This window comes from Terrapene carolina, unplaced genomic scaffold (assembly GCF_002925995.2).
Source record: "Terrapene carolina triunguis isolate 2854851 unplaced genomic scaffold, T_m_triunguis-2.0 Scaffold89, whole genome shotgun sequence".
Classification (NCBI taxonomy): domain Eukaryota; kingdom Metazoa; phylum Chordata; order Testudines; family Emydidae; genus Terrapene; species Terrapene triunguis.
The window spans coordinates 32,948,019-32,962,330 of NW_020664440.1; the positions used below are offsets into that span (position 1 = coordinate 32,948,019).

At 42.4% G+C, this 14,312-nt stretch overlaps 1 protein-coding gene across 1 annotated transcript in view; it reads left to right on the top strand.

Moving 5' to 3' along the window:
• Nucleotides 1-14,312, top strand: part of PHF2 (PHD finger protein 2) — a 146,651-nt gene that overhangs the window by 896 nt on the left and 131,443 nt on the right. The window lies entirely within an intron of this gene.

Here is a 14,312-nt window from a genome sequence, read left to right on the forward strand (position 1 = left end):
CCCCCCCGGGTCATGGGGGGCTATTGTCCTGTCGGGGGGGGGGGATGGCTCTGGCTCGCGCCTGCTTTCCGGACCATTGCACCGCTGCCTGGTGGGCTCGTAGCGCGGGGGGGAAGCGGCTGCGCGGCGGGGCGGCTTGGTTGCCACCCGGGGCCGGGGGGCTGCAGAAGCGGACGTAGAGTGTGCGGTGGCCGGGCTCGCGGGAGCGTGTCCCGGGGAGGCGGCGGCCGCTGGGCCGGGCTCCGCTGTGGCGCGCGGGCGGGTCGGCTCCCGTGTGACAGGGGCACAATGGCCGGAGCGGCCTGAGCGGAGCGCCGGGCAGGGCCCGCGGCACATGGGAGGGGGAAGCGGGCTCGGAGACAGGCGAGCGCGGGCCCCGCAGCGGCAGGGCGGGCTGCGAGCAAGACCCGGAGAGGCGGGTAGGGGCCGGGCTGGGAGCCCCCGGCCGCTGCGGTGGGAGCCGGCTTGCCCCGGGAGCAGGGGAGCCTCTGGGCGCGCTTGGTGCCCGGCCCGGGAGGGGGAAGACCCCGCTAGCCGAGAGCCCGCCCCGCCAGGGCAGGGCCCCTCCGCGCGGAGAGCGGGGGCTGCACCGAGCCACGCCAGTGTGCCAAGGCCGTGGGGGGCGAGACCCCCGAGCAGCCCGAGATCCCTCCACCCCCTCCAGAGCAGCCCCCCGTGACTGACCCCCCACTTCATAGCAGCGGCCTGTGACTGACCCCCACGCCCAGAGCAGCCCCCTGTGACTGTCACCCCTGGTTTTCAAGCGGTGCCTGGAGCAAAGGGAGGGGACTTCGGAGCCCACTGACAATTAGCAGCGTGCTAACAATTTAACAACAAAACTAACCTATTGCAATCGTTTAACCCTGAGGTCAATGACACTCAGCAGAACGGGTGCCGCCGCCCCTGCCCTCTCTCATTGTATCGCTACTGGGGGAGCGTGGGTCCGGAATACGTTGCTTTGCCCCTTTGTCGCGTAACCACTACATTGCATTATCGCTGAGTCAACAGCATTGCTATGATCTTGGTGTCACAACAGTAAGTTTCTGGGATCACAGAGATTGCCAGAACAAAACAGAGCCCCCCCCCCCAGATGATTTACAGCTAGTCAGATATAAATTGACTGAACTTTATATCTCCACAACTTTTGTGAGGAGGGGGGAAATGATGTTTGGGAGAGTTTGTTCAGGAGCAGACAAAGGGAGAGGCTTCTCTTTTTATTTATTTCCTACTAAATCAGGGTATAGAAAGTATGGTTGAGGTTTTATGTAAGTGACAATATTGGACCAATTTCTGTTGGTGAGAGAGACAAGCTTTGGAGTTTAAACAGAGCTCTTCTGGGGAGGGAGTGTTAATCAGAGAAACAAATACTGTGAAACTGAACTTCAAGAACATGTTTCTTTTTCTTGTAGGAATGGGGAAGTTAGTTAAAAATAGCTTGAAAAGAAAGTTAAGGGGATTAAAATTCAGAGAGTCCCCTTGAAGGTTGTTTAAAAATAAACTTATTAGAGTCATACAAGATTTGGGTACTCCAGATCTACAGAAATTAAAATCAAGGGAAACAAAGAGGGGGGATGAACAGCAAGGTACCAGAGGTTTAGGATTAAAAGGGTGTCCTTTTAAAAATTGACTCAAATGATACTAATAGAATGGAAAACATCATCAGTGGTTATTTGAAAAACCCAGAGGAAACTGGAGGAGTAAGTAGCCAAAAGTATACAAAATAATAAGATATTCTTCTAAGTTTATCTAGAGGACTGCTGGAAGCGCTCAGGAGAGTCAGTGTGACTGCTAGTTCCTCAGGATGGAAAGGTGGACATAAAAAGCAATTCTTTACAAGTAGTAAAGGTCAGATACTGTGAGAGATCGAAGTATCAAAAAAGATGTGAAATTAAAATAGAGTAAATCACCAGGGCCAAAGATGTAATGTATCTCTTAGTTCTAAAAGAATTCAAGAACAAAGTAGCTTAGTTAAAAACTATTGGTCAGATAGGCCAGGAAAAATAATATGAAAATCATCTAAAGATTGTGTTAAGCTCCTAAACTGAGAGCATGCGGTGTGATAGGTATTCTGTAAGGGTAAATTGCGACTCTCTCCTGTTCACTCTTTTGAAGAGTTCTCACAGAAAACCAGAAAAAGGAGATTGGTTGGAGGTGGAGCAGGCTAAGGGCCTGTTTTCACTGTCACTGGGTACTGGAACAGGCCCTGAACCAGCTAATGGAGACTGAGCTAGAGATAGTTTATAGAGGTATTTCAAAAGGAATTTGATAAACTTCCTTGCAAGAGGCTATTATAGAAACTTGTTAACTATGGGGGGAGAGGTAAAGTCTCATCATGGATTTAAAAAGTGGTTCAGAAATGTGAAGCAAAGTGTGTGAATTAATGGCCTTATAGGTGAAAATGTTAATAGTGGGGTGCTCTAGGGTTATGTACTAGACAAATTTCCAAAGTGGTGTGCAGTATCTCATGTTTGTTAAGGATTTGGAAGAGAGGGGTGGACAGAGAGGTGTTAAAAATTAAATAGCCAAGACTAAAGAGGATTGTGAGAACTCAAGTAGGACCTAAAACCTCAAGGTTTTAAGACCGAATGGTGGCAGAGTAAAGTCAACATAGACAAGTAAGAAAGAAGGGACTAGTTAAGATACTTGTATACACTGATGGGTTTTGAAGGAAAATGCTCAGGAAAATGATCTCTGCATGACTGTGGACAGCTCAATGAAGACAAAGCTCAGTGATAGTGAAATAGGATGTTTTGTGTGGTATTAGAAGGGAAAGAACGTAATAGCAAATGGGTGGTGTATCTTCACCTTGCGAACTGTGTTCAGTTTTAATGATCTTAAATAGAAATAGCGGCAAACATAAAGGTTCAGAGATGGATTCTAAAAATAACTAGGGGTTGTGAGAACGATGGGGGTTCCACACAAGGAGAGAGTAAAAAGACCCTAAGAAGTGGTATGATAGAAGAGAGAGGCCATTCCAAACTCCTATTTGTCCTTTTTTCGTAATACAAGCACAAAGAGATAGTCAACAAATAAAACATACCCAGTGGTTTAGTTTTTAAAAAAAATCATGGGTGTCTCCTAGAGACCTCAATCTTGCAAGTTTGTATGTGTGTGTATTTTACGCTACCACCGAAAACTATTATTTTTAAAATAATGTAATTTGTTTCAATAAAATATACATAAAAATCTTAAACTCATGTCACACATTCTGTGCACTTATGATAGTCACATAAAAGTTCATTTTATTTCTGAATTATTTCCAAACTTAATACATTGTCTTAATATTCAAACTAGTCAATGTACAAAGAAACACATCAAAATTAGTAATCTTTGAAGGGGGAGAACTTCATTTATTTCTTCAAGTACCGTGATAGGCTGTGAGATTTCTTAAAAATTCCATAATCCCTATTTTGTTTTTGTGGAAATGGCTCAGGTGTTTTCCTGATTCCTCTGTGATGGGGCTTTCCAAACTTTTTCATAGCGTGCACCACATCTTAATAGAGAGATTTCATGGGCTATTCACATCACATTCCTAATCTCCCCTCTCATTTGACATTGAATAACATCCTTGTGGCAACTGCAACAATTCCTTATATAGGAAATTAATATTAGAAAAGTCTTGAATTTATTTGAGACTTTCATTTAATGTACTTTAGCATCTGGAAATAAGAATGAGGAGCAAGTGCTAACTGACTAGGCAGCTCTCTGCAGACCACCAGGAAGAGCTCTGCAGACCTCTAGTGGTCCATCGACACCAGTTTGGAAATCATTATTCTGGGACATTATTCTGGGTAACTACAAAATTACCTGTGAGAGAGATCCAGGTTTCTCATGCCTGGTGAAAGCCAGTCAGAAGCTTTTTGGATTTGTTACCTTCTCTTGGGAGGACACGATACCAAGCATCCTTAAAGAAACAATGGTTAGACTTTTCTCAAGAAGCCATCACTTAATGTTAATTATCTCTCCAGTTGCCAGTTATTACCATGTTTCAAATTTTTAATTTTTGGGGAAGATTACACTTCAATAGGCATCTTTTTATTTCCTGGATTCCTATCATGTTGGTTTCAGGATTGGGTATATTATAGTGATTGCATTCATATCCTTGGTTGATGAACTCCTGGCCCTGGAAAAAGGTCAAGAGTCTGATGATTTTGTTAGAACTAGAGCTTTTGATAATGTTGCCCAGGTGGTGTTCCTGATATGTTGGCAGGGTGTAAAAGGGGTGAGTGGAACTATTCTTCACTGGTTCTGCTCTTTCCTTTCAGAATGGTTTCAGAGGGTCTGTGAGGCCCTTCTCATCTCTGGTTCCATACTGTTATCCCTTCTGTGCAACATGCACAAGGCCCTTTGAGAGTGTTTGTGTTAATGTTTGGGGCTACGGTGTCACCAATATGAAGATGACCTCTTTGTCTGTGCTTCTCATTAGATTGAGACTGAATAATTTCCTTGTTCTGTCCAGGCCCTGTGAAAACAAGTTGGCTGAAGCTCAACCCACAAATGATGGAGGTGATGCATGTTGGCTAGGGAAAACAACCTGAGGAGTTGCTGATAGGGGTTTGGCTGCTTTATTTGTTAGTGGAGAATGTCCATCCTTTGCCAGAGAGATTCACTCTCTTGGGGTACTTTTAGATTCCCAGCTGCTCTTGGCTTCCCAGGTAGCAGTAGTAGCTCATGGTGCTGTTTTTCATCTGTGGTGAGTTATAAGGTTACCGCCTTTCTTTAAAGTGGCACTGTCACCTCCAGGTTTGACTACTGCAGCATGCCGTATCTGGGCTACCTTTAGCGACCACTTGGAATGTTTAGCTAATGTAGAATGCAGTGGGCCTCCAACTTGGTGGAGTGGTTTAGTGGCTCTGTGAACTGCACAGGCTGCTCATCTGCTTCCAGGAGCAATGGAGGGTGTGGGTTCTAATCTATAAAGCCATATATGGTATGGTACCTGCCTGCCTTAGGGAGAGCCTTCCTTCCTTTGAACCTGTGCTGCAGCTGAGATCAACTAAGGTGCTTTGACTCTTCTTCTTAGCTTATGTGCAACTGTGCCTCAGGTAGAGCATGACCTGGATTCATCACCAAATTTGCTTTGCTGGTTGGATCATTAGCTGGCCTGGGCCAGGTACTGACAGGGAGTGTGACGTGAATGCTGATCCATGCCTCCCAGGTTCTTTGACTGACAGCCTATGAATGCAAACCCCTTAAGAGCTGAAGGGAGACCTGTTCAGTGGCAAGACCCAGCTATCATATTTGCTCATTCTGGAAATGTGCCAGAATCTAAAGTTTTCTGAACTTTAGAGCAGGGCCAGACAAGGCTTTTTGTTCAAGTATTTTCTTAACTATGGAACAATACTGGCTTATTTATTATGGTTGTTAGGTACAGGAAGGTGAGTTGTTTATCCTCTTAGCTGTGTGAGTTTAACATGGTGTTTCATTAATTTATATCAGGCACCCAGATGCCATAGGAGAGGTACATACAATCATTCACTAAATAGAAAGAAGAAAGGGAAATACTTTTTTTTGCACCACATATATTTAAGCTGTGGAACCCTCTGCCACAAGAAATCATCATGGTAAATAACTTAGTAAGATTAAAAAATGATTAGCCATTTAGAATGTCAAGGATAATACCCACAGTTCCCATGGGTAGTATAAAACTGAATGCTGCTAAACCTGATGCACTGATACTTAAGATGAATATCAGCTGGAGTATTGACCATTATTGGGAAATAGCTCTCTTTTGGTATGGAAATTCTCAGTTACTATCAATGTTCTATCTAGTCTAGTATCTTATGTCTGACAGTGGCCAATTCTGGTTGCTTGGATTAAGGTATAAACCCCTCATAATGCACTTTGGTGTGCAATACCATACAGTGGAAGATTGTAACTATAGATTCAACTCTTTGTATAAATATCAATCCTGTTTTGAATCTTACTGACTAGTTTCCCTCAATATTATCAAGTGTCAATGTATTTTGCAGATTTACACTGCACAAACAGTGTTTCATTTAGTATGAGGAATTAAAAATATGAAAAAAATGTTGCATATGTTTAGTTGTTTAATTTTACATCTTAAAGATTTTAGGTGTTTCAGAGTACCCTAAAAGAATAATCCACATTAAGGGCTGGTCTATACAGGGAAACTTACTTGAATAGCTGTTGTGGAATAAAGTATTCCACAAAGCACACTAATTATTTTGGAACAGAGTATTCACATGCAGAGCTATTCCAGAGTAGTTATTCCAGTCATTTTCCCCATGTAGACAAGCCCTTAGTGGGAATTGTCTGCTTTAAAAAAAAAAACTAACTTGTTTGTTTGAAACCTGGTGCAGCAGTGTTTGAAACTAATATAAAACTATATTTTAAGCCTTTTTCCATTGAAGTCAATGTTTGTTTTACCATTTATATCAATGGGAGTAGGATCAGGAACAACATAAGAATGGCCATACTGGGTCAGACCCAAGGTCCATCTAGCCCAGTATCCTGTCTTTCAACAGTGCCCAATGCGTGCCCCAGAGGGAAGGAACAGAACAGGTAATCATCAAGTGATCCATCCCCTCTCGCCCATTCCCAGCTTCTGGCAAACAGAGGCTAGGGACGCTATCCCTGCTCATCCTGGCTAATAGCCATTGATGGACCTATTGTCTATGAATTTATTTAGTTCTTTTTTGAACCCTGTTATAGTCTTGGCCTTCACAATATTCTCTGGCAAAAAGAGTTCCACAGGTTGACTGCGCATTGTGTGAAGAAATGCTTCCTTTTGTTTGTTTTAAACCTGCTGCCTATTAATTTCATTTGGTGACCCCTAGTTCTTGTGTTATGAGGAGTAAATAACACTCTCCACACCAGTCATGATTTTAGAGACCTCAGTCATATCCCCCCTTAGCCGTTTCTTTTCCAAGCTGAAAAGTCCCAGTCTTATTAATCTCTGCTCATACAGAAGCCATTCATACCCCTAATAATTTTTGTTGCCCTTTTCTGAACCTTTTCCAATTCCAATATATCTTTTTTGAGATGGGGCAACCACATCTGCACGCAGAATTCAAGATGTGGGCATACCATGGATTTCTATGGACTCGGGCAATATGCTTATTATCTATCCCTTTCTTAATGATTCCCAACATTCTGTTCGCTTTTTTGACTGCTGCTGCACATTGAGTGGATGTTTTCAGAGAACTATCCACACTGAGTCCAAGATCTCTTTCTGAGTGGCAACAGCTAATTTAGACCCTATCATTTATATGTATAGTTGGGATTATGTTTTCCAATGTGCATCACTTTGCATTTATCAACAGTGAATTTCATCTGCCGTTTTGTTGCCCAGTCACCCAGTTTTGAGAGATCCTTTTGTAGCTCTTCACAGTCTGCCTGGGACTTAACTATCTTGAGTAGTTTTGTGCCATCTTCAAATTTTGCCACCACACTGTTTACCCCTTTTTCCAGATCATTTATGAATATGTTGAATAGGATTGGTCCCAGTACACACATCTGGGGGACACCACTATTTACCTCTCTCCATTCTGAAAACTGACCATTTATTCCTATCCTTTGTTTCCTATCTTTTAACCAGTTGCCAATCCATGTGAGGACCTTCCCTCTTATCCCATGACAGCTTACTTTGCTTAAGAGCCTTTGGTGAGAGACCTTGTCAAAGGCTTTCTGAAAATCTAAGTACTGTAACTCCTCACTTAAAGTTGTCCCGGTTAACGTTGTTTCGTTGTTACATTGCTGATCAATTAGAGAACATGCTCGTTTAAAGTTGCGCAATGCTCCCTTATAACATTGTTTAGCAGCCGCCTGCTTTGTCCACTGCTTACAGGAAGAGCAACCCATTGGAGCTAGCTGGTCGGGGCTTGGAACCAGGGTGGACCGGCAGCCCCCCTATCTGCGCCACGCTCTCCTAAGTTCCCTGTGCAGCAGCTGCCCAGCAGGCTATCAATGGCTGGGCAGTTCAGCTGTTCCTTCCCCCACTGCCATGTGCTGCTCCTCCCTTCTGCCTTGGAGCTGCTCCCGGGAGCCTCCTGTTTGCTATGCAGAGGGGAGGGGGGGGAAAGAGGGGTGCTAATGTTAGGGTGTCCCCTTCCCCCTGCTCCTGTCCCCTGCTCCTTTACCCCATCTCCACAGAGTCGGGGTGGGGGGTCGCAACAGTGCTCAGGATGGAGGGAACTTGCTGGCAGCAGCTGCTGTCTCAACTTGCTGATCTACTTAAAAAGGCAGTGTACTTAGAGTGGGGTCAGTGTACTTAAAGGGGCAATGTGCGCCTCTCTCTCACACACAGGGTGTGTCTCTGTCTCTTTCTGCCATGCTGTCTCCCCTCCCTCCATTCGTGCTGCCTTGTAGAGTGTGAGGCTACATTAACAACAATGTATTAACCCTTGAGGGCTCAGCCGAATGCTAGTTCATCATTTAGCAGTAAGGCATTCCCTGGGAAATATCCCACCCTCTTCCATCCTCTGACTTCACCACCTCAACCAAGCTTCACAATCATCATTGCTGTGTACAGTATTAAATTGTTTGTTTAAAACTTATACTCTCTCTCTCTCTCTCTCTGTGTGTGTGTGTATATATATATATATATATATAAAAATAGTCTTTTGTCTGGCAGAAAAAAATTTCCTGGAACCTAACCCCCCCCCCCATTTACATTAATTCTTATGGGGAAATTGGATTCACTTAACATCGTTTAGCTTAAAATAGCATTTTTCAGGAACATAACTACAACGTTAAGCAAGGAGTTACTGTACACTATATCCACTGGATCCCCCTAGTCCACATGCCTGTTGACCCCTTCATAGAATTCTAGTAGATTGGTGAGGTATGATTTCCCTTTACAAAAACCATGTTGACTCTTCCCCAACAAATTATGTTCATCTATGTGTCTGACAATTTTGTTCTTTACTATAGTTTCAGCCAGTTTGCCTGGTACTGAAGTCAGGTGGCCTGTAATTGCCGGGATCACCTCTGGAGCCCTTTTTAAAAATTGGTGTCACATTAGCTATCCAAGGCCTTTACATTATTCTATAAGTTTAAAAGAGTTTAAAGAATTTAAAGTACCACTTAAAATTCAAATCCATTTGGTGTCTCTGTACTTCCCTTTGTTGCAGTCTTTTAAGGGGAGATCAAATTTTCTAATCGGATCAGGAACTCCACACTTAGCCTTCCTTCATGAATATGGGATTCAGAATTAAGCTCCCATGCTAATTATCAAAACATAGTTTTCAGCTGCAAATGAACTCTCACCAGCAGGTAAAGCAAAACAATATTGTGAAGCCCGTCAGTGTTGAGTTCTTGATTCCATAGAATGACCCAGAGGTAACTGTTTCACCATTTTGCTTGTTTTGAGATATGTAACTATGGAAAGAGATTTACAGTGGAAACTATAACAATCTTAACATGCTGTAGGATACTTCCGATTGATACTCCAGTATCTCCAGAGACCTTGTGATGTCAGTCATAATATCAAGACTTCTTTGAATCCATTTATTAATAAAACAGTGTATATTCTCCATATACACTGTGGATTGTCAAATTATTAATAATGCATCCTGTTTTATTTTCTAGAAAAAAAATTGCCAAAGGGCCAAAAACTTGGTGTGAATGGAAAAAGGTTGAATTACTCAGCCCTAAAAATAAAAAGTTTACAATGGGAACTGCAAGTCAACCTTAACTCTGAGGTGCCAGAATTCTAATACTGACAACCCCAGGCAAAGCACTTCAGTAGTTACACAGCACTTTATTTCTAAAGTATGGGCTCCATGTTCAGATATGCATGCAAGGAGAAAGTGGATTAGCTTCCTCAGAATAGTCAGTTCTTTTATCTTTAGGTTTTCTGTTCCCTTTTGGAACACTGCCCAGGTATCAAACTAGTATTCGGTAGCTGTTAGCATGATATCTAGCGCTATAATGCTGACTTTCGAGCTGAGTGGGCTTTTCACTCCTGAACAGTGCTTTGTTGTAGGACTCAGTATGAGTATTGATTAGAAAGCTCACAGCTTTTCAGTGCCTGGGTGCTTGAGGCTCAGGCACTATAGCATGGTGAAAAAGAGTGGTCCTTATTGATAGGTGTGGGATTGGAAGTATAAAGTCTTGTATTTAAACCTGTTTGTCAGAATACATAATGGCCCAAATTTGCAAAAGGGTCCAACATGAGACAGTTTGAGCCTCATTTTCAGAGTGCTGAGTACCCAATTTTTATTCATAGCAAATAGGATAATGAATTCTTAACAGCTCTCTCAAAGGCAGCCTAGGGAGATTGTGGAATCTCCATCTCTGGAGATATTTAAGAGTAGGTTAGATAAATGTCTATCAGGGATGGTCTAGACAGTATTTGGTCCTGCCATGTGGGCAGGGGACTGGACTCGATGACCTCTCGAGGTCCCTTCCAGTCCTAGAATCTATGAATCAATGAATCTCTCAGTTTGGGAGCCCAAAAGTCAAGGAACCCCAAATTAGTGGATATTTTAGAAAATATGGATCTAAATGATAGTAACTGTAGACACTTATATGAAAGGAACAGGCCTGCAAGTGTGTTACTGAGATACACCTCTACCCCGATATAACGCGGTAAAGCAGTGCTCCGGGGCGGCGGGGTTGCGCACTTTGGTGGATCAAAGCAAATTCGATATAACGCGGTTTCACCTATAACACAGTAAGATTTTTTGGCTCCCGAGGACAGGGTTATATCGAGGTAGAGGTGTACTAGCATCTGACAGCAAGTAATAGACTTGTCCAGATGAACTTCTAGTATGTGTGAAAGTCCTTTAAAGATAAAAGGATTTTACAACAGAAAGTATAATAATGTTATAAATATTGGACACAATTCAGGTTTAATTAAAAAAAATCTAGCAAAAGGCTCCAGTGCTCACCATGAACCCAAAACCTGTTGCTGAACCACATTTGGGGCCCAATTCAAGGACAAAATGTCTGTTAACTTCAATGAATGCAAGATTGGACCCTTAAGCAGCTGGCAGTTTTTAGCCAGAAGGGTTCAAACAGCATCATTTTCCAGGTATGGTTAGTAAAGGGAAATAAATTCTGCCAGTGAGCAAGGAGGAGATAGATTAACTGACCCACTGTTCTTTGTAACCTGAATATTCTGTGGTGGGGGAGAATAGATATTTTTTAAAATATTTCTGCAAAACTAGTTAAAACAATTTAACCATATATGAGGAAAAATTGTTGCTGGACAGAGAAACTTTGTCAAGATTATTGTAACACTTCAAAAATGATTTCCCTTTATTTTTAACAGCTACCTCAACCCATTCCTTCTCTCATTAATAGGCAGACTCTTCCATTAACATTGTCACCATTTGTTGATCTGTTTGAACCTGTGTAATTTGAATGGAACTATTATGGTTCTTCCACGGTTCTCATGATTATTCCAGTTTTTATGTAGGGGGCTAGATGGCTTGGGAGATTGGCAATGAGTGTGTAGCGCCTTTTTACCACCAGGTTGTTGGTTTGGGTCTAGTTAAAGTTGGCAGAGGGCCGATGTTATTACCACGTCATGACTGTTCAGTGATCTTTGTGAAATGAGTTGGTGGGCTCCATTTTTTACCTAGGTGATAGATAGATAGGAAACACATCATAAAAACCACCCTGGGCAAAATTCTGACCCCACTGAAGTCAGAGTGTTTTGCTATTTACGTCATTAGAGTCAGGATTTCACCCCATATCTGTTGGCAACATTTTGAAAGCCCCAGTGGAGAGGTCAAGATTTGGATGAGCAATGGAGAATGATCTATTATCTTACTCCTAATAGAACAGGAGTACTTGTGGCACCTTAGATTTATTAGTCTCTAAGGTGCCACAAGTACTCCTGTTCTTTTTGCGGATACAGACTAACACGGCTGCTACTCTGAAACTTACCCCTAATGTCACTCCCTCTATCAGGATACCAGATGTAGAAGGGGGTCAGTGGGGAAACTGGAAAAGGTTCACTGTCAGTCTTTGCTGCCTGCCAATGTTCTGGGCATGGGCACCTTCATTCTCCAGTGCTGTTAATCTTTGTGCCTTGCATGAGCACTGCATGCACTTCTGTTTTAAAAGTGAATGATCTTTTTGCTGGAACTTTTATTAGCAAAATTATATTACACTTTAAAATGACATTCAAATTCTGTGTGAAATCTCAGCAAATATAAAATTGTACTAGTTGTGTAATACTCTGATAATCCCAGTTAATAGAACTACCAGTCAGCCAAAGGACCATAACTTTCCCTGATATAACAACTTCCTTTCCTGTTAATCAGAAACTGAGTTTATTCAAAATGTTTTGCATCTACTCTCTACATTTAGATAAACATGGTTGAATGGTATTAAAAAATCTGGTATAATTATGCATTGTAATGACTCTAGAGATTTCGCTGCAATGTAAGTATCCTAAGTTTTGTTTAAATTGACCAGATTTTTCACAGTAGCCATTTTATGCATCTAATCTGTGGCATGGAACACAATGTGCATGTATTAAAAATGCTTAGACATCACTGTTTTACATATAAAGTATCTCCTCTCTCAATGTAAACAACTCAGTTATTTCTAAGTTAGTATTTGAAAAGGGTAGAAGTGTATCATCTGTTTTAGGTATGTTATTTTCATATTGCTGTTCATCTCCATAGTATCTGAGTACCTTCCACACAGGGTATGTCTACACTTGGCGCTGGAGGTGTGATTCCCATCTCCAATCATACTTGGGCTAGCTCTCATTGAGCTAGCGTGCTAAAAATAGAATGTGGCCATGGCAGTGTTATCTGAGACCTTCAGCATGTAATCTGGGTGCTACCTGTCCCACTGCTGCAGCTGCATTCTGGTTTTAGCGCACTAGCTCAGTGAGAGCTAGCATGAGTATGTCTCTTTGAACTGGGAATCACACCCCTAGCTCAAAGTGTAGGCACACCCTTAGAACAGATTGGGAGTAGCTAGGTCCCTAGTAGACTTCATGCTATCTCTGACTCTTCTCCGTTTTCAGGGCACAAAAAAGAGATTTATTAGTTTATTTAAATTACTTCAAAATTTTGATTTGTAAAGATGTAACTGTTAAAGGTGCAGAAAGTGTGGTAGATATTTTACAATCTAATCCATTACAGATCAATCATGTTAACACTTTTTTAACAATGCATTCCTAGGCTGAGAATATATGCACTAAGTGTCAGTGCAGTGTGATTTGGAAAGGCCAAGTAATAAGCCCCTGCATAAACAGAGTTAAATTCATCCTAGAAAACAGTGACATTATCCCAGCAATGTGTTTAACCTGTGAGGTTTATAACACAATTGCTGCTATATCTGTATCTATGATGATACTGTTAAAATAGCAGGCTATGTAAAAGGTTTACTTGGCTAATGTAATTGAAATCATCATTGGGGGAGGGATAGCTCAGTGGTTTGAGCATTGGCCTGCTAAACCCAAGGTTTTGAGTTCAATCCTTGAGGGGGCCATTTAGGGATCTAGGGCAAAATCTGTCAGGGAAGGTACTTGGTTCTACTGTGAAGGCAGGGGACTGGACTCAATGACCTTTCAAGATCCCTTCCAATTCTATGCGATAGGTATCTCTCCATATTTAAAAAAAAAAAAAAATCAGTCTCTCTTGAAGAAGACAATTTGCCTACCACTATAAAGAATGCAGTAGTCCAGCCACTTCTAAAGTAACCCACACTGAACACCCATCATCACCTTGTCTCCAACCTCCCTTAACTAGACAAACTCATTAAGAAAGTGGTGATGACCAAACTCCAATGGTTTCTCACGTTTGCTGGTATCCTCTACCCTTTGGAGTCAGGCCCCTGGTAGGGATATGGCACAGTTTGCTGATGGATGATTTTCTCTTGGCCTTGGATAGCAAACAAGCCTTCATGATTACACTATTTGATCTCTCAGCAGTCTTCAGTACTGTTGACTGTGCAGGGCCGGATTTAGGGGTGGGCAACCCAGGTTTTCATAGATTCTAGGACTGGAAGGGACCTCGAGAGGTCATCGAGTCCAGTCCCCTGCCCGCATGGCAGGACCAAATACTGTCTAGACCATCCCTGATAGACATTTATCTAACCTACTCTTAAATATCTCCAGAGATGGAGATTCCACAACCTCCCTAGGCAATTTATTCCAGTGTTTAACCACCCTGACAGTTAGGAACTTTTTCCTAATGTCCAACCTAGACCTCCCTTGCTGCAGTTTAAGCCCATTGCTTCTTGTTCTATCCTCAGAGGCTAAGGTGAACAAGTTTTCTCCCTCCTCCTTATGACACCCTTTTAGATACCTGAAAACTGCTATCATGTCCCCTCTCAGTCTTCTCTTTTCCAAACTAAACAAACCCAATTCTTTCAGCCTT